The sequence below is a fragment of the Halichoerus grypus genome, chromosome 3 (assembly GCF_964656455.1).
Source record: "Halichoerus grypus chromosome 3, mHalGry1.hap1.1, whole genome shotgun sequence".
Classification (NCBI taxonomy): Eukaryota; Metazoa; Chordata; class Mammalia; order Carnivora; family Phocidae; genus Halichoerus; species Halichoerus grypus.
In genome coordinates this window covers 102,397,440-102,423,040 of record NC_135714.1, presented here as the reverse complement: position 1 = coordinate 102,423,040, position 25,601 = coordinate 102,397,440, and the positions used below count along the sequence as shown (strand labels likewise).

The window sequence follows — 25,601 nt, the reverse complement described above, 5'->3', positions numbered from 1 at the left end:
TTCTCACCTCATAATATTAGCAAAGCTGGAAACCCTCTGTGGTCAACATGGTTCAAGTCCTCTTCCCAGTCACTTCAGTGCCTTCTACAGTGAGACTTTCGTCTGCCACTTTTCTATTCAAAACCCTGCAGCTTTTTGGTCTCCTCTAAGTAAAACACTAATACTGTAGTCTGACATTTATGAGCCTGGGTACTCTGGTCCGACTTGAGCACTAGCTCTACACTGTTCAGGTGCTGACATCATTACCCATTATTATTTGTAAGGAAAACAGCGTCTCCCTTCTTTCCTGGGGACTTACTAAGTAAGGAAGAAGTTTTGAGAATGACAGCTCCTGTTCTTCTCTCCAGACGCTCACTTGGTCTTTTCTAATGAGGCAAGGAGACATATCTAATTGGAAGAATTTAGAATCTGCATACCTGTATGGGACATGCATTCTCCTGGCCTTTCCTGCTGAAAGTGCATTAGCTGAGCAGGCTCTGCCTTATCAGACCAGAAAGACTGCAATTGGAACAAGGCAAATTCACGTCTTAGAACAATTATTAAAAAGTGACTTTGCTTGCTCTTCCTAAGCCATACACTGTTACCCAATCTTTGCAGTAATCATTTTGGTTCTATCTGTCTGACTTTTCTTTTTTTTTTTTTTTAAATTTTTTTATTGTTATGTTAATCCCCATACATTACATCATTAGTTTTAGATATAGTGTTCCATGATTCATTGTTTGTGCATAACACCCAGTGCTCCATGCAGAACGTGCCCTCCTCAATACCCATCACCAGGCTAACCCATCCTCCCAACCCCCTCCCCTCTAGAACCCTCAGTTTGTTTTTCAGAGTCCATCGTCTCTCATGGTTCTTCTCCCCCTCCGATTTCCCCCCCTTCATTCTTCCCCTCCTGCTACATTCTTCTTCTTCTTTTTTTCTTTCTTAACATATATTGCATTATTTGTTTCAGAGGTACAGATCTGAGATTCAACAGTCCTGCACAATTCACAGCGCTTACCAGAACACATACCCTCCCCAGTGTCCATCACCCAGTCACCCCATCCCTCCCACCCCACCCCCCACTCCAGCAACCCTCAGTTTGTTTCCTGAGATTAAGAATTCCTCATATCAGTGAGGTCATATGATACATGTCTTTCTCTGTTTGACTTATTTCGCTCAGCATAATACCCTCCAGTTCCATCTGTCTGACTTTTCTATTGCTCAACTAATTTGTACTTCTTAATATGATGAAGGATGTGCCTAAATATCACTCTTTAAATTCAAACATTAAACTACATAAATCTCATGTTTGGATCCCACTGATTACTCGTTAATCACTAAATACACCATTCCTTACCTGTTACTGTCCAAACCATGTTGTCCCCCCACCTTCTTAAACAGCCTCCTTCCCATCCTCACCTGATCATTTTTCATTCTACTGAAGAGCATCAATATCCAACCAGCTGCCAGTGCCAGAAATGCAGATGATACACTTGACATCTCTTCATCCTTCTTCTCCTTAAACCCATCAACAATCCTGTCAGTATCATGCTACAAGACTCCTTTGAGTGTTTTTGCTGGTCTTCATCATCATCACCACCCGAACAGAACCTGTTCCCTTGTGGGCCACTGCGATAGACCCTTAAGAGGTCTTCCTGCTTCCACAGTTGCGTTTTGCCTCAACCTTTCAGCCAAAATATCTTTTTGTAAATGCAGATCTGATCATGCACCACATCAAGATGCCCTGCCCAACAACACTTATTTTCAGAAATATTTTGTATATTCTAATTGTACATAAAGATATACTTTTTTTAAAAAGCCTCTCCAGGATTAATTTACTCCTTTGGCCCCCTAGCTTCCTGGAAGCCAATTACCCTGGCTTTCTTATATTGTGGGGACTTGTCATGTACCTCGTCATAGGTTTTTATACTTGCTTTTCGCTATGCCTGGAATGCTTTCCTCTTTCTTCTCCACATGCTTAACTTTTAAAATTTCAGTTCATTTGCAACTTCTTTGCAAATCTTTTTTACTTTCTTGACTAGGAAAATGTTTCCATTTTATCCTCTTATAAATCGTTATGCCTCTACTCTATGTAATTTGTTCCATTTGTAATTTGACATTTAATTCTGTTATTACTTCTAAAATCTGTGCATGTATCACCATATGTAAACCCCATGAGGACAGAGGCTGGGTCTAATTTTTCTCACATAACACAGTTCTAGTACATAGTAGTTGCTCAATAAATATTTAAGTGAATGTAAAAATGTACAAATGGATGAACAAACTCCCAAAGTAGTTGCAGAATTGCATTAAAGCTCACTCTGGCCTATTGGGTGATTTTCTTGAAAGCAGCGAAGATGACCAGCCAAGGCCTATCTTCTTCAAGACTGTACTATAATGGCCCTGCTTGGTTACAACATCTCTTGGGAACAGCTTTCTTTAGCAAAGAATAGTCAAGGAAGAAAGGAAAAATTTTTGGCAGAAGTAATCATACATGTAAAGAAATAGAACTGTGGAAAAGAAAATGGTGTTCAGAGAAGAACAAGTAAATTGATTTCACTACAATGTGATTTTCAAAGAAATAAATTGCCTAAATGTCAATATCAAATGCATTTGTTAATTAAAAAATCAACTGGAAATATAGTGGAATGAATGGAATAAAAGGTGTCAGCTTTCATAAAGCTTACATTGTAGGGTTGATAAAATAAAGATAATTAAAGAGTAAAAAATTCCTCATCCATTATGTGTGGTAAGCATGGCACAACAATTTTAGAAGACTGTCACATCTACCCAAACTGAAGATACACATACCTTTCATTTATGTTTACATACCTACAAAATTTCACAATTTTTTTCTAAACAAATATGTGTAGGTATATTCATAGAAGCACTTTAAAGAAGCTGGGAAGTCCTCAAAATGTCCATAAACAGTTGAATAAATAAATCGTAGTATTCTCATATAATGGAACATTGTAGAGCAAAGAGCGTGAACAAACCACAATTACACGTAACAACAGAGATGAATCTCACAGATGTGATGTTGAGCAATAGAAGCCAGCCAAAGATAAGAACTCACTGTATGAATTCATCCATATAAAGTTCAAAAACAGGCAAAATTTATCCATGCTATAAAAATACAGGATACAGGTTACTCTTGGAGGATTGGTGATTGAAAGGGAGCATAAGGAAGAGGGCACTTCATGATTGCTAATACTCTTCAGTCACCGAGCACTGGTTTCATGGGTATATTCATTTTATAAAAATTAATTGAGCTGTTCTTTCATAATTTATGCATCTTTCTGTATGTGCATTAAAGGTAATTAAAGATAATATTTTCTACTTTTTCTATTTACTTTTTAAATTTATTCTTGAGTAAATTTTTATCATTTATATTTTTCTGGGAAATAACCATTTCATCTAAATTTTCAAATTTAATGGTCTAAAATTGCAACATTATCGTATCATATTCAAATCTTGACTGTACCTATAAATATTCCCTTTTGTCTTTCCTATTCTTTCTCTTGAAAGAAATTTATCTACTTTACTAATATTATTTTAAATAGACTTTATTTTTTAGTGTAGTTTTATGTTCACAGCACCATTGAGAAGGTACAGAGATTTCCTATATACTTCCTGCTCCTACACATGCATGTCCTCCTCCACTGTCAATATCCCTCACAACAGAGGTACATTCATTGCAATTAATGAACCTACACTGACCCATCATAATCACCCAAAGTCCATAGTTAACGTTAGGGTTCACTCTTGATGTTCTATGGGTTTGGACACATGTATAATGACATGTATCCACCATTACAGTACCACACAGAGTAGTTTTACCTCCTTAAAAGTCCTCTTTGCTCTGCCTTTTCATCCCACTTGCTTCTCTAATCCCTTTTATCCACTGATCTTTTCACTGTCTTCATAGTTTTGCCTTTTCCAAAAGGTCATATTGTTGCAATCATACATGTAACTTTTTCAGATTGGCTTCTTTCATTTAGGAATATGCATTTAAATCTCCTCCATGTCCTTTTATAGCTTGATAGCTCATTTCTTTTCAGTTTTAAATAATATCCCATTATCATAGTTTATTTATCCATTCACCTACTGAAGGACATCTTGGTTGCTTCCAGATTTGGGCGATTATGAATAATATTAACCTTTTCAAAGGATAACACTGGTTTCATTGGCCATGTTATCCCCAATTCACAGATGAGTCCTACAGAGGTAATGTGACTTGCCTGAAGTTACCCAGGTAGTCCGAGCCTGCTCTCCTAACTGTACAACATACTGCCTCATCCAGTGAACACACACATATTTCTAAATAGAATATCACACACACACACACACACATACACAAAATTCTGTAAAGATAAACCATTAATGTACATAGGTATACTTGCAGAAAGGACATAAGAATTGATTGATAGTGTAGAAAGTCATATAGAAATTAACATTCTCTGTAATGTTTAAAATACATTCATATATTTTTATGTTACTCATGGAATTGAATTACTTAAAAATAAGAAATGATATAAAAGATACAAACATCAAATCAACCCTTCCTGATCCTCCTCTTGCCCTTCACATTATCTCATCAAAGCAACCATTTTGCAGAGCCAGACCTTCCCACATAAGCAGCAGGTCCTTCCTTTTTTTTTAAGATTTATTTATTTTTTTACTTATTTTAGAGAAAGAGAGAGTGTGCAGCAGAGTGAAGGGCAGAGGGAGAGAGCTGAGTGCAGAGCCTGACATGGGGCTCGATCCCAGGCCCCTGAGATCATGACCTGAGCCAACACCAAGAGTCAGCCGCTCACCTCACTGAGCCACCGTGGCGCCCCGCAACAGTTCCTTCTTACCCTGAAGCCATGTTAGCTCTGCAAAACCACATCTCTAATATTAAAGAAGGATTTTTGCATGACATTTGTGTATGTAAAGATCCATTTGGTTGCTTTTCGGAATATTTCTCCTACAATGATTTAAAAATATTGGTGTCTGGCAGCCAGGCAGTCAGATGCATGAGGGTAGGAGAAAGGAAACAATCCATGTGCTGTGTCAACTTAGTCTCACTGCTGCACTTATCCCAACATGTTCTTTCTCCCCAAAATAGAAAATTTCTTAGGAGTTTGGTTTTACACATCTTTAAATCCAAACATTTCCAAAAAACCTTGCATTGTGCATAGTACAAACTTATTTAGGGTTCATAATAAATAATCAATCTATTGGGAAATGTTCAAAACAAAAGCAAAGCATTCTTTTTGTAGAACCTGAAAGTACTATGAAAAATCAAATGTTTAATAAATGTTTATTGATAGTTATCTGCATAATTATGTTTTCTAACATCAATTAAGTACTTTTGGATGCTTAACACCATGCTAGAGAAATATTACAAAAACCATCTCCAAATTAATCTGGGACTCCAAGGGGCTACATATTATCTAAACTCTCCTTGTGCCCCCAACACTAAGAAATGCATACAAGGCTGTCTTGGAGTTGAACACAGGGTGATTTTTTTTTTCTTTTTAAGAAATAAAAAGAAAGAAAGGGGGGAAAAATTCCTTCATAGTTGTGACCACACATTTTTCTTACTGGAATTTGTCCCCTAAGCATATTAATTCTGCATGGATGACACAACCTGAAGTTGTACAAATGATTTGAATTTGCCTCAACTCTTCGCATCCCCAGGAAACCAGAAGAAGCAAAGACACTCTCTGGAGAAAGTCATGTCTATCTTCGACCTTGATGGACCTCCCAAATAATTTTGTACAGGCGATGACTAGCAAGCAGCCAAAGAAAATATATGTAAATAATAGAAACAGATCTGAAAGTACATCAGATATTAGAGTTATCAAATAAATAAATATTAAAACAGATATGCTTATCATATTTAAAGAAAGAAATGACAAATGAAAATACAGAGTACAAGAAACTTTAAAAAAGATTTTAAAATAAATTAATTATAGAATTAATAATATAGTAACTATAATTAAAAACTCATTAGCCAATTTGGACCCATGTACACAAGATAGAACTAGTGAACCTGAAGATAGATCAGAAAAAATCATCACAAATGCAACAAATGTCAGTCTAAGATGACTTCACTGGCAAGTCTACCACACACTCAAATTAAAAAATGAAAAGCATAACATTGATCTCACATAACCTCTTCCAAGGGATAGAAGAGGCAAAAACATGCATAACTCCCTTCCTAAGGGTCAGGAAAGAAACCAAAGCATGACAGGGTCAAAAGAAAGAATCTCATTCACTATCACGGATACAAAAATTCTACACCAGTTACCAGCAAGTTGGATCCTGCTGTATATAAAATGGATAAAATCATGATGAAGCTTATCCCAGAATTGCAAGATAGGTTAAACATTGTAAAATCTATGAGTGTGTATAAAACAGGTATTGAAAAGGAGCTGGGTAAAAAGCAAATATGAGCAAACTAGAAATGAAAAAGAACTTCTATATGTGCGAGTTGTGTAAAAACAAACTGCAGTAAAGGTGCATGATGCACTACTGAGAGCTTTCCTTTTGACATCATCTACATGACAAAGATGCCACTATCAAGGGTTTGAGTCAACATCCCATGGGGGTTCTCTCCAAAAACGGGCAAGGGAGAAATCAGGTATATGACGGCACTGGCATTACAGATCACTGGGGCAAAAACCGATTATTCTGTACATTGGTACTTCAACAATCGGTTCCATATAGGGAGATTTGATCCCTACATAGCAATTCACACAAAAACTCTTTCTAGATAGACTGGGGATTTAAATCCTTTAGAAGAAAACATAGGAGAATATTCTTATAACTTTAAGTAAAGAAAAAAAATGTTTTTTCTTTAAAAAAGCTTTAAAAGCTTTAAAAATTTTTTAAAGCTTTAAAAAATCTTTTTCTTTAAAAAAAATTTTTTTTCAATTTTTTATTTATTTATTTGACAGAGAGAGAGAGAGAACAAGCACGGGGAGCGGCAGGCAGAGGGAGAGGGAGAAGCAGGCTTCCCGCTAAGCAAGAACCCGATGCGGGGCTCAATCCCAGGACCCCGGGATCATGACCTGAGCCAAAGGCAGTTGCTTAACCAACTGAGCCACCCAGGCACCCCAAAGAAAATTTCTTAAACATGGCACAATATAAGAATCATGTATAAAAATATTGATAAATTAGACTTCACCAATTTTAAGAACTTTTGATTAGTAAGAGCTTTCAGAAACTTACGTTTTGATAAAGATAGTGGAAAGGCAAGCCATAACTGGAAGAAAATATTTAGAAAATACATATTACTTACAAAGATTAGTATCCAGAAAATATAATATATATTACAGAATATGTATGAGTCAACAGGAAATTTAAAAAAAAAATACATTAAAATAGGACAGATGACAAGTCTTAAAACACAAATAACCAATAAACTTGTGAAAAATTCTGACTTCATTAGTAATTAAGGAAATCTTAATTAAAAATAAAAGCTACACAAATCAAGACTTTTTTTTATTATTTTACTACATTTTAGCTTGTAGAATTATATAGAAGTTAATGAAGTATAATATTCAGGGAAGACTATTGGAACTTTAATGTTAACCTGGCACTCTTTGACAAAATTAATTAAAATTTTAGTTTTAAAATTGTGATAATTATAATTACATATAAATTGCCACATGAGGATGAAACACAAAATCTGACTTCAGTGGAGCATACTTTGAAAGGCAAAGCCACAAAAGGAAAAAAAAAAGGAATGAAAAGTTGCATTGGTAAAAGTCTGCAAGTCCTACTAAATAAGTTATAGTTCACAAGGTGGAAGTTTGTGAAATGTGGTTAACATGCAAATAATTGAGTGTTTGTGAACTCAAATGCCCGTCTACCAATGTGACTTCAATTAGAAAAAGACATCAAATGAATTAAATGTTCATTATATTTGGAGTGTGGAATCAAGCCATAGTAATCCATTGCACATTTGCCAGTTTTCTGATGTTTTGGCTCCATTTATTCAATTGTCCTGCTGAGATGTTTGTATAGTGTATGTGAAAAATATGTATTTGTATGTCCATTATGGCAAATTCATATAATCCACACTATATATTGCTCCTGGCTGTGTTTAATGGAATCTATCCAATGAGTGAGGAATGTCTTCAAGTTACAAACAATATTCAAAGAAGACTTTTATCTCAACCAGATACTGTGTTTTGTTCATGCTATTTACCCAGATACTGTGTTTTGTTCATGTTACTTACCCAGGATATTTCTATATACATATAATTTGAGCCAGATCTCCAATAAGGGAGATTTGTTTAGAGGAAGAACTTCATGCTTTGAAGGCCAAACTTATTGTTTGATTTATTTCATTTCACTTTTTTATTTTATTTCACTTTATTTTTCACTTACTTGTTTGTCATATCTCTAGAACTAGGTCTAAATAAAACTTTGAAGATAAATGCCATGAAAGAAATCTGTTGAGAAAGCATGTTTTATTCTGGGAATGGACAGCAAACACATATTAACAAGCTCCCCTTGCATTCACCTCACTACTAATTCTGAATTGATCTCCTGTATGTATTTAGGAGACAAAGTGATGAAAGATTAAAGAACTGTTTTGTCTTTCAGAAGACAGGCTTATCTGAGAAAAAGCCATTATCTATACAGAAGGGTATCTCTTCAAAGTTTAGTTTTCCTTCCACAGGTACACAGTGTATTGTGCTAATGTTTGGTTTTTTAAGTGGCAGCCACGGTGACTATCCATCAGGACATATTTTGGCGCTTTGTATGATTTACGTAACAATTAAAAAACTCAACTATGTTTTATATAAAATTGGTGTACATTTAAAAAAGTTACAAACTACCATAGGGTTTAGCAAATTCTTTATGTATATAACAAGTTAGATTAATATCCCTACTTTTTTTATTTTTTATTTTTTAGGGTGGGGGAGGGGCAGAGGGAGAGGGAGAGAGAGAATCTTAAGCAGGCTCCACACCTATTGTGAAGGCCAACGCGGGGCTCGATCTCACAACCCTGAGATCATGACCTGAGCCGAAATCAAGAGTTGGATGCTTAACTGAGCCACCCAGAGACCCCAGTCAGAATGACATGCTCCTAAGAATTATTGAGAGAAATATTTATAAGCATTTTGGTGCACATTTTTTTAAATATTCAAATGGTTTCTTGGAAAAGATTGTTTTCTTAAAAAGGTAATCACAGATTCAGGCTTGTCTTCACGAGGCAAAATGAAGTAGGGAAATGTGCAGTTCACCATACTTTGTGGGTGTAGGCACTCAATCTGAGTAGATCACACTATATCCAGTATTTCAATCAAAATTACTTAGCAGATTTAAATGGCTGCTTGTTTTTTTTTTTTTTTACTTTAGAGATAGATATACTTTTACAACCATTTCATAAATTAAACCCAGTATCAATCAATATAAAATATTATTGCTTTATTTATTAGCAGTATATCTATATGAGGTCAAATATCCATTCAAAATGGATATTTTTCAATCATAATTTGGTGCTTCAAATACCAAAAGAAGTCTGGTTTCAATCAGATGAAGTTTTGGGATAGTTGACTAATTTTGTTTCCCATTTTGAATGATGTGTTCAAACTCTTTCAGCCTATCCTAATATTGATTGATGATATGTAAACAAATCAAAATATTTTTCAAATCTCATAGACCTGTTAAATTGTTGAAGTTGTTTTTAAAAAAATATTTCTGTCTTTCAATGTTATTTACAGGGATTCAGATCTAGTCTAATCTGTTCAACTTGTTAATCACTGTTAATCACTGTCAGGTGCCAGATTCCGATTGGTTTTGAATGTGCCCGTATGGCTTTTCTTTCCATATTCTTTGAGTTAAATTTCTATTACTTATTTGAATGTTATTTAATAAAGCTCATATATTTAAAATAAAACCACCAGGTAAAATGAGTGCTGGCTTAGTATAAAGAAGCTGTTACCAAATTAGCTTTACATATAGAAATGGATGTGGCTCAACGTTGATTTAGACAAAAGAAACAATGACTTGAACTGACATGTATCACCATGACGCAGCCTGTCATGTGTTTGTGAGTAAATCCAGATTTCAGCACATTATTCGATTCCTTTCAGTACCTCTAGAAGGTGGTTTATCAAGTATCCCCATACTACTGTTGAGGAAAACAGACTCTGCTATTAACCAGGAAGTCAACTGGAAGGCATTTTTATAACCAATATCACATTAGGAAAAACTGAAAAGTAATAAGTGCAAACTATATCACTTGGAAAAGGGAGATCTTAAATGTCAATTTCAGTATTTGAGAATTTGGATTTTTGGATTTAGTTTACCATCAACAAGAAGAAGAAATAAAAAATCTTAAAAAAAAAAAGCAAAAATCCTAACATCCACCAATAGTCTTTGTGTTGGGAGACTGACACTGGGCATTTTGGTGCACTACATACAGCTCTTTTGACCATATGGACATGGTGACAAAACTATTCAGATTTAATTTGAGTGAAAAACACCCACATCATGAAGTAGTGCTTTGTACTGTCTGTGATACACATACAGAGTAGCTCTGATCTTCAACCCAACATAGATGGCAACCCATGCCTCAGGCTGTCCCAGACGGTGGTCTCACTTAAGCTCAAAGACGGGGTGAGAGTAACTGAACACCGGAGCGGTGGAAAGCAAGAGGGACAAGATAGGACTATCAGCTCTAAGGCTCAGAGGTTGCCTGGGGGCCCACGATATGGTGATGTTGGGGACCCACTGAAACTGTCAACTGTGAACAGTACAGGGTAGTAATAAACATAAAAGGCTGAAGACATCATGGTTAAATTTGGGAGGAAAGAGTCTCTGGGGTCAAAAGAGTTTTGCTAAAAGGAGGACGTCAGAATGACATGCTCCTAAGAATTATTGAGAGAAATATTTATAAGCATATAAGTATACGTTCCTAATCTTATTAACAACATCCTTTTTTGTCATGTCAGCTTCCCCATGCTATAGTTGCCACAGAGAACCTAAAACAGTGCCTAATACATAGGAAGCAATTAGTTCTTAAATTAAAAAAAAAAAAAAACTTGCAATGATTTCATGTATTTCATTGAAATCCGTTTCCTGTACAAATCTCATCCAAAGGCCCTATCCAGCATTTCTTTTCCCTCAGTCTTTTCTGGCCTCTTCTGATGCCTAATCCTAAACCTTATTTAATTCCAGCCATTTCTAAAGACTCAGATGAAATAATAAAAAGAGAGCAGAAATAAAGCCAAATTACCCCAATCAGTCCATGTCTAATATATAGGACAAATTCATCCTAAACCCCACAAACCAAAAAATAGTAGGTTTGAAATTCAACCTAAATTCAGCAGGCAAAATTATTTGCTAAAATTAATAATCACAATATAGAAACCCTAAATCTGTTATTGCAGGCAAAATAATGAAATTCACACTTTGTCATTTTCAGGAAAGGATACACATGTTAAATATGACAAAACATATCTAATTAATCACAATAAAATATCTTTGAAATAGAAATGATTTATTCTTATTCACAAATATTTACTATAATGTATTTAGATGAAGACTTTGGGTGAAAAATAGTCATAGCTATCGTGTATAAATCAAAACTGCCCTCTGGGGAGAAAAATGGTACTTTTATTAATAATGGAAGTTGAAGCTCCAAGGATGTAAAATAATTTTCTCCTGGTCACACAGCTAATGACCCAAACCAAGCTCAAACGTGTCTGACTCTAAAATTGTGCTTTTCCCACTGTGGACAATGACACTGTGACAGCTGGATCTTGGTCTCATAGTTAATGGTTGGGAATACATCAACATAAGTACCGTCATCCTTTGTTCGGTGTCCTTTGTCATCAACTTTTTCTTCTCTGATATGTCAACATTCACATTTTGAACACAGCCAACTTGTTCTTAAGTCTACTATAACACAATCTTAAGTTGGGAATTGAAATTGTCACAAAATTTTCTGTTGTAAAAGCATGTACATTTCTTGAGTTTCAGCTCCATGTTACACCTCCCATTAATTCCAATTTTTTTTAAATTCCTGATACATGGTCAAATAAATTTCTCAAATTAAATATTTTATTCATATCCAAAATGATTTGTATTTCAGTTCCTCATTGTATTTACTTTTGGCTAAATCTGGCTTCTCCAAGTAAAAATTAAAATTTTATTTCAAAAGTTCAAGGGCCTTAAGCTTACTGGCATCCAATGGTCTGCAGGGAAACCAACAGACAAATAAAAACTCATCTTTTCATCAATAATACTTTAATTGTTTTATGCATAAGCCCCTAAGCACCAAGGATTCTGGATGATATTGAGTGTATATTTAAATCAGCAAGGTGGAGATGCTCTTTAGAATCTAACAAGTGATAGATGGGGCAGCATGATACTTGGCAAAACCATTCAGGATATGTTTGCCAAACAAGAAGAGATTGTAGGACCATGCATTGCCTCTTTAAAGAATCTTCTCTCCCGAATTTTAGTCTTTATCCTTCATCTCACAACCACTTCACACTCACATACCCAGAAAAAGAAAAATTAACTCCTCCTTCTAGAAGGAAACTTTCTTGCCTTTATTTTTAGGACATCTGTTCTGCATAGCTGTGATGGTGTCACTGAACCACCGTTCTTCACCAGAAGATTACATGAGCGAATTTGAATGGATGAACACTGGAGGGGACCAGCCCAGCACACTCACTTGAATTGTCCTTTAGCTTTTCAGGCAGTTCAAGTGCCTTTGAAAAGAGTGGGAATAAAGTGACTGCTGATTAAGCAGAGGGGCTGACATGGGAATAGGTTTGTCAATTGTTTGAAAGTCACACTGCATAGACTACAACTTTTAAAATGTAAATGCATGACACAAATACCCCACAACACAATGGGATGAAAATGATTGAGACAGCCACAAAGGACAGCCAAAGCTTTATTCTAGCAGTAAAGAAAAATATATATCTGGTGTCAGAGCAAGGTAATTTGAAGCATTTCATAGTCGTTAGTTGCAATTTAAGAACCTAAAATTATTTTTAGTTTTCGTTCCTATAAAAATTGTTTCCTAAGTATTTTCAATTTCTAGGCAAGATTTCCAATTGTGTACTCTGTCAGTTTATATTATTTTGAATAGAATTTTGAATAGAATAGAATAATTTTGAATAGGATGGAATGAAATACTCCCCACCAAAAATCTACTTTTCTGGTAGTAGATCAGTTCAATTTCCAGTTTAAACAATACTTAGATTTTACATAATTCCATGCTGACCAATGTGATCAAAGCATCCCTCATACAACTTGGGGAGCTGATACAAAGAAGCAGTTTTCTTGGTGGGTAGGAAAGGAAAGGCTTCATTGCCAGTTGTCCAATTATCCTTCAACTGACCAAGGTTGATTTTGGTCCCTGTTTTGTCTTCTAATTATGTTAATGAAGAAGTAAATAATGGTCTTGAATCTAGAAAAAAATATTAATGCTTACATTCTCTAATTAGCTAAAATATTTACCAAAAAAGCCATGAAAAGGAAAGTATTTAACATAATCGTAATTTATATTTTAAAATTACAGTAATTTTAAAAATAAAAAAAGAGAAAGGAAAAGAAGGACAGACATAAAGAGAAATGAAAGAAAAGGAAGGAGAGTGAAATATCAAATGTATGGCAGTCGAAAGGAGGAAAGGCTACTTAAACTTTATCCCAGAACTTCTCATTTTCTTTTATTTTATTTTATTATAGTTTTTGATGTAGTGTTCCATGATTCACTGTTTGCATATAACACCCAGTGCTCCATTCAGTACGTGCCCTCTTTAATACCCATCACCAGGCTAACCCATCCCCCCCCCTCCCCTCTAGAACCCTCAGTTTGCTTCTCAGAGTCCATAGTCTCTCATGGTTCATCTCCCCCACCGATTTCCCCCCCTTCATTTTTCCCTTCCTACTATCTTCTTTTTTTTTTTAACATATAATGTATTATTTGTTCTCATTTTCTACTTGCCCTACAAACACAATTTTCAATGTTACAGGATGAGGCATATTTCCTAAATTTGAATTTTAGGGAAAAAAAAAGAAAGGACGCACAAAAGAGATCTTCATAATCCAGATGTTTCTGGGTCTTTATATGTTATTTCTGTTTTAGAAGCATAGCAAATCAAAAATAAGAGTCTCTTTTTTTTTTTTAAATGAATTAAAGCATTAGCCAGTAGTGTAGAACAAACTGAACATTTTGTCAGGCAAGCTAAAGAAGAAGTCTATACTCCTCACCTCACTAGAAACAGCTTTAGACTTCTGTCTATGGCATATCTGTGTTTCAAATTTCCATCATGGCCAGCCTACAGAGTTATTCCTTTTTATGCTCCTCCACACAATGTCCACAAAGCAGATGTTCCTCCCTCTTCTGTGTTTCCTCCCAGAAACTTCAAATCCCTTACTGTCTAGGTCCTCTGCACCACCTGCTTACCCTCTCAAAGCCATAATTGGACTCAATGAAACAAGATGTCTTCTAGATAAGGACCCAAGCCTTGAGAAGGCATTTAAATAATCTTCGGTTATTTGCACATGCCCCTTATAGTCTCATTTCTCTTTAGGCTTCTTCAAGGTAAAATTATTTAAACAAATAAAAAGCTGTCAACAAAAGAAATGGTAAATGGTTTTTCCCATCATTTTATAAAAGTTTGAAGGCAATTTTCATCTTTAAAATCAGTTGTAAAATATAACTGTAAAGATTATGACTAGAGGCTCATTATTTAAAAGGGTATTTGATTAACTAGAACTCAGACAAATGGAGAAATATTGTGTATTCTCAAATGTGTCTTCCCTATATCTCTTAAATATTATCTTAATATATATATATCATATACTATATATACATGCTATAATATTACTGTTTCAATTCCTCGGGAAACAGAAGCACATTATGAGCAACTGAAACTGAGAGGAGAATAATGTATTCTTTAAAATAATGCTATCTGCTGTAGCTGATAAACAGTGAAATCTCAAAGGCTGAGCAAATAAGTGTGTCTCTTGCTCATGTCACCATCCCCTGTGGGTTTTCCCAGTTAAGAGACCATCATCATGATCTTTCAGGGATCAAATCTCCTTTCATTTACTGGTTGCATCCTCCTCTTTGTGCAGCCAATAGATGGGGGAAAGAGATGTAGAGAAGACATATATGCTTCTTCTTTTTTTTTTATTTTATTATGTTATGTTAATCACCATACATTACATCATTAGTTTTTGATGTAGTGTTCCATGATTCATTGTTTGCGTGTTAACACCCAGTGCTCCATTCAGCACGTGCCCTCTTTAATACCCATCACCAGGCTAAACCATCCCCCCACCCCCTCTCCTCTAGAACCCTCAGTTTGTTTCCCAGAGTCCATAGTTTCTCATGGTTCCTCTCCCCCTCCGATCTCCCCCCTTCATTTTTCCCTTCCTACTATCTTCTTCTTTATTTTTAACATATAATGTATTATTTGTTTCAGAGGTACAGGTCTGTGATTCATCAGTCTTACACAATTCACAGCACTCACCATAGGACATACCCTCCCCAATGTCTATCACCCAGCCACCCCATCCCTCCCATCCCCCACCACTCCAGCAACCCTCAGTTTCTCTCCTGAGATTAAGAATTCCTCATATCAGTGAGATCATATGATACATGTCTTTCTCGGATTGACTTATTTCGCTCAGCATAATACCCTCCAGTTCCATCCACATCGTTGCAAATGGCAAGATTCCATTCCTTTTGATGGTGGCATAATATTCCATTGTATATATATACCACTTCTTCTTTATCCATTCATCTGTCGATGGACATCTTGGCTCTTTCCATAGTTTGGCTATTGTGGACATTGCTGCTAGAAACATCGGGGTGCACGTACCCCTTCGGATCACTACATTTGTATCTTTGGGGTAAATACCCAGTAGCGCAATTGCTGGGTCATATGGTAGCTCTATTTTCAACTTTTTGAGGAAGCTCCATACTGTTTTCCAGAGTGGCTGCACCAGCTTGCATTCCCACCAACAGTGTAGGAGGGTTCCCCTTTCTCCGCATCCCTGCCAACATCTGTCATTTCCTGACTTGTTAATTTTAGCCATTCTGACTGGTGTGAGGTGGTATCTCATTGAGGTTCTGATTTGGATTTCCCTGATGCTGAGCGATGTTGAGCACTTTTTCATGTGTCTGTTGGCCATTTGGATGTCTTCTTTGGAAAAATGTCTGTTCATGTCTTCTGCCCATTTCTTGATTGGATCATTTGTTCTTTGGGTGTTGAGTTTGGTAAGTTCTTTATAGATTTTGGATACTAGCCCTTTATCTGATATGTCATTTGCAAATAGCTTCTCCCATTCTGTCGGTTGTCTTTTGGTTTTGTTGACTGTTTCTTTTGCTGTGCAAAAGCTTTTTATCTTGATGAAGTCCCAATAGTTCATTTTTGCCCTTGCTTCCCTTCTCTTTGGCGATGTTTCTAGGATACTTTATGTGGAAAACCCAAAAGACTCCACCCCAAAACTGCTAGAAATCATACAGGAATTCAGTAAAGTGACAGGATATAAAATCAGTGCACAGACATCAGTGGCATTTCTATACACCAACAACAAGACAGAAGAAAGAGAAATTAAGGAGTCGATCCCATTTACAATTGCACCCAAAACCATAAGATACCTAGGAATAAATCTAACCAAAGAGGCAAAGAATCTGTACTCAGAAAACTATAAAATACTCATGAAAGAAACTGAGGAAGACACAAAGAAATGGAAAAACGTTCCATGCTTATGGATTGGAAGAACAAATATTGTGAAGATGTCAATGCTACCTAGAGCAATTTACACATTTACACATTTAATGCAATCCCTATCAAATACCATCAACTTTTTTCAAAGAAATGGAAAAATAATCCTAAAATTTGTATGGAACCAGAAAAGACCCCGGATAGCCAGAGGAAGGTTGAAAGAGAAAAGCAAAGCTGGTGGCATCACAATTCCGGACTTCAAGCTCTATTACAAAGCTGTCATCATCAAGACAGTATGGTTATGGCACAAACACAGACACATAGATCAACGAAACAGAATAGAGAGCCCAGAAATGGACCCTCAACTCTATGGTCAAGTAATCTTCGACAAAGCAGGAAAGAATGTCCAATGGAAAAAAGACAGTCTCTTCAACAAATGGTGTTGGGAAAATTGGACAGCCACATGCAGAAGAATGAAACTGGACCATTTCCTTACACCACACACAATAGACTCCAAATGGTTGAAAGACCTACATGTAAGACAGGAAAAAAACATCAAAATCCTAGAGGAGAACACAGGCAGCAACCCTTCGACCTCAGCCGCAACAACTTCTTCCTAGACACATGTGCTTCTTAGCCACACATTACCTCTACTGCATTCCACAGAGGGAAGTTAATCACATGCTCCCAGCTAGATTTGAAGTGAGGAAGGCTGAGAGTGGTAGCTCCAGACTGGACAGACACCTCTCAGCAACAAATCTGTACAAAAGAAGAGAAATGTGCATCTTTGGTTTAAAGTTAGCCACCTCTTACTCATAATAAGTAAATGCAAAGAGACTGAAATGGTGGTGATTAAGTAGATTTATTTTGTCCCTATTGATGAAATTCATACAATATATGGCTATATAAGATAGCAAATAGCAGAAAAAGGAACATTATTTGAAATAAGAATATCATGGATAAGGTTATCTTGTAATTAGAAAGCATAAATATGAAGACCCTATATTAGTAGTCCCACTATAGCTCAAATAAACCAATTCTTTCTTTAAAACTAGCCTTTTCCCTAAGGTCCCCATCTCCATTGGTTCAAATGAAAATAGTGACTGCAAGAATTTTCCTAACTATAGTCTCTGCACTTTTACCTGTCTCTTTTAGTAAAATCCTACCTCCTCATTCACCCCAACTCTGAGTGACACATTGATGTGTATGGGAACAAAAACTGCTGCCATTTATAGGTTTACTTAAGGGAATAAACCATGTGGTAGAGGAAGGATGGATGTTCTGAAAATATAGAAAATTATTTCCTAGAAATTAGAATGGTAGGGAACAGACTTTCCAGAAATCTTCACTAGCAACTTCTGACTAATTTTCTCGCATAGAAATTTTATAAAGTACAATTAAAAACAGTTACAATTTTCAATACTCATTACTCTAGAACCCTTCTCAACAGAGGAATAGAAGGGTGGTTCCTTCTTCTGATAGAGTATCTATAAAATCCTGCAGTAAATAACACTTAATGGTGGACTACTGAAAGCCTTCTCACAAGATTAGGACCAATCGTGTGAAATCAGTTATAACAATTTATGTTCAACATTCAAGTGAGGTCTTAACTAGTTCAAGAAGGCAAAAAAAGAAAATAATGGTTATATGGATGCAAAGGGAGAAATAAATCTGTAATTATTATATACTTTTACATGCTTTTCTGTGTAGAAACTTCAAGAGTCTTCAGAAAACTATAAGTAAAAAGTAAGCTTAATAATATTTCTGAATATGACATCAACAAACTAAAATGAATTATGTTTATATACATCTAAAATAAAAAGCAGAAAATGAATTATATTAAAAGATATAATTTAGGGGCACCTGGGTGGCTCAGTCGGTTAAGCGGCTGCCTTCGGCTCAGGTCATGGTCCCAGGGTCCTGGGATCGAGCCCCACATCGGGCTCCCTGCTCTGCGGGGAGCCTGCTTCTCCCTCTGCCTCTGCCTCTCTCTCTCTCTCTCTCTCTCTGTCTCTCATGAATAAATAATATCTTTAAAAAAAAAGATATAATTTAGAATGACATCAAAAACATACACCTAATGAAATATGTGCCAGAACTTTATACCAAAAATTAAAAACATCAAAGATATTAAAGATGACCAAAATCAATGGAAGGGTATATCATGTATGCGCAGTGAAAGTCTTAATAATATACATGTGTCAATTATGTGCCAATTGAAATATAGACTCAATGTAATTCTAATCAAATCCCAGCAGTTTCTTTTATGGAAATTAACAGGTTGATGCTAAATTTATATATAATAACGAAACTAAACCAACTACAACTACATGTAACAAAAGGAACACACAAATATCACACTGATCAAAAGAGGCCAGCTAAAAGAGTACAGATTTTATGCTTCCATTTTTTTAAAGTTCACAAACTAAGGGAAAACTAAGGGGGTTAATTACTAAAAAAGTTAGGAGGCAGTTTCTGGAGGGCTGTTAATATTCTATTTCTCTATTTGCTTCCTGGTTATATCCATGCATTCAACTTAAAAAATTCATCAAGGTGTACGCTTAGGTTTTATGTACTTTTATGTATGTACGTGGTGCTTAAAACTCATGTTGAAATTGAGACCATTTGTTGAGCATAATTATAGATCACTGTTCTAAGGTCAGATGTCTAGTGCTCACAAAGCCAGGACTACAACAGAACCAGTCTGTGCCCACTGTCCACATTTCTCAAACACTACAATATCCTTGTCAATCCCATCTTATTAATAACCAGAGTTTTTTCACAAGGTAGAGCGACTCAATACCCATTACAAACCATAATTTCTTTGGAAACATCTGCTCCATGTTCCAGGAAATCAACATAAAATAGAATTTATTAGAATAAAATCTGATCCTAAGTTGAGAACCACTGGCTTCAATATTTAAATATAGTTAAATATAGAATTACTGTTTAGGGCAACATGATAGTAGTAACAGCACATACTATGAGGAAACAAAATACATATTTTTGACCACAAAAATTTGGAGGACCCTAGTATGACATTTTCACAAGTTTTCTATTCTTCAAGAGTTATCCAAGTAACAAAAATATCTTATGCCATCTCATGATGGAAAATTATAGGGATTCAATTCAAAACACCTGGTAAAAACTAAGTGATCACACAGTGGATCAGCATTCCAAGAAACTTTGGAAATTAATGTAGTTAAAAATGCAAACAGTGTTTTAGATTAAAGGAGATCATAGTTACTGATGTGTTGAAAAGTTCATTTGAGGTTTTTGAAAGGTTTTGAGCCAATTTTATTTTTTGAAAGTGTGTCTAAAACTTACATTCCTGTAAAACTCTGCTGAATCTTTTGAAAGCATAGCCATCACTCAACAGAAAAATAAATCTCTAAGTATAAAACAACTTTTATTTCCTTCATTCATCCACTCAGTCATTCAACCATCCACTGACCCCTTCTAAGCGCCAGGTACTGTGTTAAGAGCTAGATATAAGGGGATAAATGAAACATGGTCCTTCCCACGAAGCACCTCCCAATCTAAGATTAATTAATACTATGACAGAGTGTGAGGAGTTATAGCTGAAAACCAAAAAGTGTTGAATACCATGATCTAAATTTTAATTTCTTAAGAGTCCCATTATCATAGTAGTTAACATTTATTGAGTACTTACTATGTGTCAAACATGGAAACTGAGGTTCCAGTACATTGAGCCTAGTACCCAGTGACACCAAGCTAGTAATTCCAGCCCATTCCATATGTGTCCAGAGTCCTTATTCTGGGCTGTTTCACTAAATTAACCCTGAGATCCACCGAAATATGGAATATGGTGGCTAAAAAACCAACAACTTCAAAGAAACTGCTGGAGAAGGTAACAAAGGGGTTACACTGTGGTTTTCACGATAAAGAACTGTTCTTTTTGTGACATGATCCTTTGTCCTTCATTCTCATTCTGTTCTAGAGGACGATTCTACCTGTATTCATACTGTCTAGATCCATACATCAAGTCTAAAGTTAAATGATTAACTTAATTCCATGAGTTACCTTTAACAAGAAAAGGCTTTTCACTGTGCCCTGGCTTGTGCAATTAAGCTGCCTCCTGTCTCAGCGCCGGAACTGTGGGTTTGCTCAGTGGTTTCCTGGCAGCCCCAGGTCAGGGAGTCGGGTAAGGGAGATCGTTCCCCTTCAACTCTGGTCCACCCACCCCCATTCTGGGCTCTCAGGTGCTCCCATTTACAAGGCTGAATACCCAACAACAGAACCTCATTACCGCAGATGCAGACCTTCGCAAGAGGGCACGGGTCACATTAGCTCCTTTGTTCTGCGCGTTTTCCAAAACATTCCGTCTCTTTCAATTTCCCTATCTTTCTCCCTGGCTTGCCCTCCCTCTTCCTTCTACAGATCCACCCCTTTCTGCCTTGATGTGCTTCCCCTATTATGTTGCTTTTCCTACAAAACAAAACTTAGCAAGTAGGCACCGAGTCCAAACTCGAATGGTTGTTCGAGATAGACCTGACGCGGCGCCAGGAAGATGGGGAATCCACAACTGTCTCCTGCGAAGAGGACCATAGACAACTCTGCCAGTGTCCTAACACACACCAGAGACCTTGCTGAGATCTCTGGATATTAAAAAGCCTACTCCAGAACTTTCACCATCCCAGGAGAGGAGTACTGTCATGGAGGCTTGGGGTCCACACCATTGACACAATATGGGGGAATTAATACAGCGTGTAAGCCTCCTCCGCATCCTTCACGCTGCTGCCGCTTGATGCAGCATGAGATGCAACAAAAGGTAAGCTCCTTCGATGATGGTGCTACCAGTAGCCATCACAAAATCGAAATGGCTTGTTTCCTATGCAGGCCTTTCCTACCACGCTGTTACACCACAGTCCTCTCTGACAGTAACAATAGCATTTCAGCTTCATGGATGGGGTGTTCATGCTCCCCACCCTGCAATTCAGTGTCACCAACAGCAACTGTCACCAGTCCCTCCCAGTGAAACCACTAGATCACACTTCAGGAAAGACCTCTAGAAGACACGCAAGTGCTAAATATGCTCCAAAACCATCTGAAAGGTGAAACTATGTTTGTTTAAATATAGTTACGATATCACATGTTTACCTATACCAGCATTCCCTGCCTAATCTAAGTTTTTGAGGAGCAGAGCATTATAGGAGTAAGAAAATAGGTCTCTGTATCGTAGCCGCTAAAGACAGGCTTTTGTCCATGATACAGAAAGGGAAGTGACTACCTTAAATCTGTGAAACAGCACAGTTGTTTCTGTTGCTCAGCCCATATCCACATTTGCACGGCCACTGAATGCTCCTGACTCACATCTCCCTGGTGACTCATAAACAGAAATGAAATGGATTAAAGGATGACAAGGGTGAAAGATGTATTTGAGATTTTCATAGGCAACTTTAGTATGGTTTCTTTGCAGCATTACTAATTGCTTAGTGTTCAGCGATTTTCCTACTTCAGTGAAGCTAACAAAAATCTACCAAATCATGTGCTATTTTTTTTTTCAAGAAAGGAAGGGAGTGACACATTTGAAACTTTCATTTAAAAATACAAAATGGGCTCCAGATAAAGGTCTCCCTAAGTTATTTTCTCCCATCCCCCAATTTATGGTACATCTACCTTCAAAGTAAATATTTGAAACTATTTTTAAAAGTCATTTTAATGGGCCTCGGTAAGTGGTCTTTTAAAGAGACAATTTGAAAGAAAACTCTCATTATGCTCTCCTCTTCTATAATGCTTTGAGAGTTGTATTAAACAATTGACTGCAGAAGATCCTGAGGCTGCAAACGTCTGTATATGATACAAAGAATAGGGAAGATGTAGCATCTGTAATAGGCTTTGAGCTACTTAGGGAGCAGAGTTTTGGTCAAGTTTTTTGTTTGTTTGTTTATTTAATGGTGAACTTCATATGTGAATACAGCTTGCTTTTCTCATAGAACAAATAATAATTTCCCAAATTTCTAAGCTGATCCTGGGTATATCTGCAAAGTTTATATTCTGTGATGAGACAAATTTCCTGCAACTCAGGATTTCTCTTCCCACTTTTTGATGTTGGGTTGCCTTGATTGGATGAAAACAAAAAAATAAGGAGCTGTCAATCTGGTTTTTTTTCCAGATCTTTTCTATTCCTTTTGAAATTAGTTACAGCCTGCTTTTTGTAGCGTTGTAACCAGCCTGACCTAATTTAATTACCATGACTTGTGTGGTTTAAAGATAAATACTTTTATTCAGTCCGTCTACTTTGTGTACGTTTTCCTCCCTTTCATACACCCCTCTATATTTCAGCATTCAAAACCCTTGTCATTTCTTTCTTTCTTGGGCTAACACAGAGTTAGTTTTTATAGCGGTGTCTATATTCACGAGTTTTCTTTGATGCCATGTTTGCTCTCTCCCTGCTTTGCTGTATGTGTTTCTGTGCTGGGAATCGTGGGCCTTTGTGGGACCCAGACTAAACATTCTTTGACTTGAATCACAGAGCATCACTACTGTACGTGTCCCTGGGCAGACCCAACTGCTCTAATTTAGAAATAGAAGGGGGAGAAAAGGAAACTGAAAGGAACATGGCAGGGACTTGGGGCTTAGAAACACTGCATTGAAAATTTCAGTCCACAGAATGTACCACCAGGCCCAGGGAAAAAGATTAGACATTCGCTCAGGCTATTTAAAATGGGAACCCTATTTCTGTTATTCCAGATTCACGCAAGTCTTGTAAAGGGAATACTTACCATTTTACTGGCGCTTTCTTCCTGAGAAAAGAAGGCATGCGGAAAGATTTTCACAGTAAAAAGATCGCGCGCGCTCTGACTATTGAGCTATAAGCTCTAATAAAATGAACATCATCATAACAAGGGTAGTGAATAACCAGCATTAGGGCCTCACGAGGGAACACTTAGATTGATTGGAGTTAATCTATTAACCTCCTTGAGCTCACTTGATACGTACCATCTGAGGGGGCCCTTTATTTTTCACAGAAAGGAACATATGCCGAATCCTTACGGGGAATAAAACAAAGTGTACAATCAGCTCTGCGTCCTGCACGGATTGTGTCTTGCTACAGGTGTTGTGTAGCCCTTTGCCCGCCCCGACAGACCCTCCTCTTAAAAAACGTTCCCACAGCACGGTGCCTTTGCAAATTGTCCCACAGAAAACGTGAATGGGGCCTATTCTGCCACATGCGACACCATCTGAAGTGGCACAAAAACCTGCCGTTCCACAAAACAGACCATTCTATTAAAAAAAAAAAAAAAGTCAGAGAAAAAGAAATTCAAGAATGCTGTTTCCCTTCACAATCCCTGGTTTGCTTGGGCACATGAAAGGAGTTTTTTTTATCTTGCAAATGAAGTAAAAAAAAATAATTACAAAGACGTCATTAAGAAAAAAGTTCTATTTGAACTGTACAAATAATATTGTACCTTAAACAAACAGAAGGAGGTTTTTTGTAAAAGCCAAAAGCCAAAACCCTACAGATTAGCAGTGAACCAGTTCCATTACCTGGATTTTCACAATGCATCGAAATTGCCAGGAAAACAGTTTCCTGCCACATCAGTCTTTAGATAGTGACAAATCCCTTTAAACTAATCTGTAGCCAGAGATTACTGAGCGTACATGTAATAAAACAATGCCAAAAATCCCGCTGCAAAAGGTCACAGTTTATACCAAATTAATTAGTATGCTCAGGTTACATTTAATTTGGGGAAGCAAAGATCTCTGTAGCATCTTAAGTAGTTTATGGCTAATACTCAATACTTATTTTTTTTCTTCCTCAGTCATCTGTGAGCTATAGCTCCTTTGTTCACGAGAGTCAGTTAAAGATGTAGAGAACTTGATTTCGGAACTAATAACTCTGATGTTCATCACAGAAAGTACAACAGGAGCCTGGTACCCATCAAAGATAGCAAATGTTACCACCAAACACGGGGCCGGTTTCTGGTGCTCTAACCCCTTCGTTATGAAGGGCACAGGGACTGTACAGAATTCATGAAACTGCTGAAAGAAGCTCATACTTTGACAGCACGCACCAAGCTATATAAATTTTCACCTGCATACAGTATGAGCTCAAAGTACGTGATTTTCTATAGTGGCTCCTAATCATTTCTAAGTTAACTATACAATTTACCCAAAATTTAAATATTAATATAGCCATTATTTATTCATTAATTTACCAATTTGTGACCAGCTCCAGAAGGTCTATCCACAGGCTTATTTTAAGATAACATAAGGATAAATTAGCACCAGAGCTATAAAAAAAAAGTGAATATAGTAAGAATAGAAGAAAGAGATCTTAATATTACTTGATGATATAAAAAGAAGCTATGACAAGTTTTTTCCCTGAAATCTATATGAAATACCACACATTTAGAATTAGGAGAATTTTAAAATAAAGATATTAAGAGTGGATTTTGAATGACTGAATATTAAAGCATAATTTAAGCTGGAGTAATTAAATGTTCAGTCTTGATTTAGAGATATAGACTAAACAATGAAATAAAATAAATAGACCAAAAAGAGAACCAACTATGTATAAAATTTGGTTTATAAAAATTGGTAAAATTTTAAAAAATAGATTATTCAATAAATAATGTTGAGATAACTGGCTAATCTTCGAGGGGAATCATAAATTGCATCCCCACATCACTCTCTTACAAAATTAATTCCAGGTGGATAAAGGACTTAAAGTCTAAAGAAAAAATAGAAAAAGTAGCCCTTGAAACACAGGGAGAAAATGTGTGTTTTTAAAATAATCTTGGCATGGGGGAATTCTTTTTAAACAAGACTAAAACCCAGAAATAATAAAGAACAACACTGATCAATTTGACCACATAATTGTGAAATCATGTCATAAAGTTAAAATACATATTTAAAAATTTAGAAGAAAGTATTCCAAAAAAAATG

The 25,601-nt window shown here is 36.3% G+C and overlaps 1 long non-coding RNA gene across 1 annotated transcript in view; it reads right to left on the bottom strand.

Annotated features, from left to right (window-relative positions):
• LOC118540170 (uncharacterized) overlaps nt 1–23,507 on the bottom strand; it is a 58,909-nt gene extending 35,402 nt beyond the window's left edge. Inside the window, exon 1 of the long non-coding RNA XR_004919498.2 lies at nt 23,435–23,507. This is a non-coding gene — a long non-coding RNA (uncharacterized LOC118540170). The remainder of the gene's footprint in view (nt 1–23,434) is intronic.
• Between the last annotated feature and the right edge of the window lie 2,094 nt (nt 23,508–25,601).